Source organism: Lipotes vexillifer, unplaced genomic scaffold, assembly GCF_000442215.2.
Source record: "Lipotes vexillifer unplaced genomic scaffold, Lipotes_vexillifer_v1.1 scaffold331, whole genome shotgun sequence".
NCBI classification, from domain to species: domain Eukaryota; kingdom Metazoa; phylum Chordata; class Mammalia; order Artiodactyla; family Lipotidae; genus Lipotes; species Lipotes vexillifer.
Window position 1 is genome coordinate 475,853 of NW_006774049.1, and position 3,937 is coordinate 479,789.

Consider the following 3,937-nt stretch of genomic DNA (forward strand, 5'->3'; position numbering starts at 1 on the left):
AATCCTATATGCATATTTAGCAGCTAAGAGAATTTTTAATACAAAGTTATTGATTAAAATAATCACTGTAAAGATGCTATTCTAGACTCTTAGGAAATATAGTGATAAACAGACATGTACACTGGTCTCTGGGAATTTACAGTCTAATGTGGACATAAGACTAACAGGTTGAAAATTTTTTTTAAGTTTTTAATGTCATTTGAGTTGTGCAAGGCAGATTTTTATTTGCCTTTCCTTAACATATGTGATTTCTCCTATGACAAAAAGTCTTGAGTCTTAGACAGCAGGCAAACTTGTGGCTCATCTATTTTGGGAGTCTCACCAACTTTAAGATTCTAAAAAATGTTTCCCAGTTTAGTAATCTCATATTACTAATTTTAGCTACACTTTGTAAAAATCTATATGTGAGGTTTCTTTTTAAATTGTTTTATTTATTTTTTTCATCTCCACTGCTGAGATCACAAAAAGGAAACCTGTGTCATGGCAACAGAAACTTATCACAAAAGATAATCATGTTTAATCTACATTAAAATGTTGATACAGATTTAACTGAATTTTTCTAAAAGGATTCTAAAGTCAACATTCGTGTGGCCAGAATCTGAGTGACTTTTCCTATATTCTGAAACCCCTGATTAATGAATCTTGAATCTTGTCCTTTGTTGTTTTACTCTCACCACTTATTATTGCTCTTGTCAAAAATGTAAGGCCACCTAGATTTCGGGTGAGAAGAAGAGGGATTGTGTTTAAGAAAGGAAAGACTTAAAAGGACTTGCTTTCAAGCAACACTCAAGAGAGCATCTCAGGTGATGACTGTGGGTAAGCTTAGATTCAGTCTGTTTAGGGCATGAACACAGACGATGAATTGAAACTCTTCTCAAGAATTCTTTGCGTGAATTGGCAATGATGCTGAATTCCAGGATGATCTCTTACTCATTCCAAGTCTAAGTGCTATTTTTTTTTTTCCACCAAAGTTACCAATAGACAGGAATTACCAATGTAAGGCATAAGACAAGAATATATTGAACTTACTTCTTCTGTCTCTGGACACCCAACCTTCACACTCTGGGGCTTCCCAGATATGTAATTAGGACTTGTGAGATGTGATTTGAGAGTCGTCAAAGAGACTTCCTGTCCTCAGTATGTCCCGTGTCTTGTTACGCCCAGAGTCTTCACCACGGCACCACGGAACTCATTCTAGTTGGTTACATCGCCGTCCAGCTGGGACTCTTCCTTAAACCTGGGAGGCCAGTGGGGTTGAGCAAATCTAGAGAGGCATATAAATTGAGCATATTTATAATCTGTGCTGTTCTACAAAATGTGATGTATGTCCTACAAAAATCTTCTAGAAAAATGGAATAATACTGTGCTTGTTTGTATTTTTTATTAGAAAATATTATAATTTCAGTATAGTCTACTATTTTAATAACTCCTATTGTTGAAGATTTAGGTTGTTTCTAAAATTTTACTCATACATATTATATAGCTATATACTTGCTTATGGCTAAATCTTCATTCATTTTTTTTGGATTATGACTAAGGATTTTTCCTAGAAGTGTAATTAATGGGCCAAGAGACATACCGTAGCATTTTTTTTTTTCATATGTGCTGCCCAACTGCCCTCTAGGAAGAGTGCACGAATGTTTACACTCCTAAATCGCCCTCCAGAAGTGCAAGGAGCCTAATTATCAGCAGCTCTTTTGAAAAACTCAATATTAAATTTATTTTTTAAATATTGACCATTTCATAGCTGAAACTTTCTGTAACATTTTTGTTTAATTTGTATTTTTTATTATTGATGAAGTTAAATCTTTTCAAGTTTTTAAACATTTATATTTGTTTGTTATGCATATATCCTTTACTCTTTTTAATCTTAGGGTGCTTGCGTTTTTTCTTACTGATTTGTAAAGACTACCTGTTAAGGATAATAGCTTTCTATCTTATATACTGAAAATTTTATATTTTTCCTTCAGTTTGAAAATCTCTCACATTTTTATAGCATTAATTTTACCTGAATTTGATAAATTTTTCATTTTTATAGGTCAGATCTATTCCTCTTTTATTGCTTTCATGGTTTCCCTCTTTGGTATGATGCTAAGAATGATTTTTTAACTGCCCGACTTATGTGTCTATATATATACTTTTTCCTAGTGCATTTATAGTTGTAATTTATTATATCATTTTGAAGAAATCTTTTCATTTTTTTCTGATTTTCATTATTATTCTCAAGAAATCAGCTGTAAATCTTATTAGGGTTTTCTTTTTGAAGGTAATATACATTTTCTCTGGCTTCTTTGAAGATTTTCCCCTTGTCTTTAGGTTTTAGTTGTTTTGCTATGATATGTCCAGTACAGTAAGTCCTCTACGTATGATCAAGTTGTGTTCCGAGAGCATGTTCGTAAGTCCAATTTGTTCGTAAGGCCAACAAAGTTAGCCTAGGTACCCAACCAGCACAGTCGGCTAAATAGTATTTTACTGTAACAGGTTTATAATACTTTTCACACAAATAATACATAAAAAACAAACACAAAAAATAAAGAAAACATTTTTAATCTTACAGTACGGTACCTTGAAAAGTACAGTAGTGCAGTACAACAGCTGGCATCCAGGGGCTGGCATGGAGTGAAAAAGCAAGAAGAGTTACTGACTGGAGGAGGGAGAGGAGGTGGGGGATGGTAGAGCTGAGGGATCGTCAGTGGTAGGAGACGGAGAGCAAGCTACAATTTCACTCACGCCTGATGTTGATGGAATGCACGTTCTCATCTTTGAAAGTTCACAACTTGAAGGTTTGTATGTAGGGGACTTACTGTAGTTTTACTGTGATATTTGTCCTTGTATTTATTCTCCTTGTGAATCTGTCTTAATATCTTTGATGATAGGAACAACTGATAAGGTAATCACAGCCCGAGTCTCTTAGTCACGCTTTTTCTTTGTGCATTAATATGGGGTAATCCTTCTCAGCCTGTCATGGAGCTGGACGAAACTAAAGGACTTTTGAGAATGGAGAGTGAATGAGTTGGTTTGTGATTCTGTGTCTACGAACGTGAGTACTGGACTCTTTGTAAACGGTGTCCCGTGTTTATGCTGCGAGTGGGAACAGTATAAGAGAGAGAAAGGAAGAAATTGTCTGTTGCGCAGAGAGGAGTACGTTTCACTTTGGATTCTTTGGGTTACCAAGACCCACAGTAAACCTGTAGGAAAAGGAATTTGTTGGCTGCCATAACTTAAAATTCAGTTGTAGACTTAGCTTCAGGCTCAGCTTGGTACAGGGACCCAAATTATGGAATCAGGTCCTGGATTCTCTTTTAAATTCTCTCAGTCATTCTTCTTCTCTATTGGATTTATTCTCAGGTTTTCTCTTATGTTGGAAATATTGGCTCCACCAACTCTGACCCATGTCTTTTCAGATTCAAGTCTCGTAAGAAAAAGCACTTTCCCTCGTTTAAGAGTTGTGGCAGAATCGTATCTTATTTGCTCTGATTTGATCCTTGAGCAATTACTATGGCCAGAGAAAGGTGACGCCCTGAATGACTAGAGGAGTGTTAGTTAGAGATGGCCACTGCATCCTAGGCTGGGGAGTGGAGTGAAGTCATTTTGACGTGCATTTGTTGATATTGGGGAATGGATTATTTGCCAGAGGAAAATTGGGATTCAGTGGTGATCCAACATCCATTTCTTTTTCCTTTGGCCTCCTGAAACTGAAATTGGTTGATTTTAAATCTTCAGTCTTTTATGACCGAGAACATTCTATTTTAAGTTTTCTTAAGTAACTATCTTGAAGTGTCGTATGCTTCTGAAATGCCCGTATGTACACGCCCTATGTCAATGTTTGCAGTTTCTCATTCAAATAATCTGCAGTCATAACTAGAGGCAGCTTCAGTGGTTTTGGACCCTGGATGCACATTAGAAATACCTGGAGAGTATTTAAGACAAGCGTCCT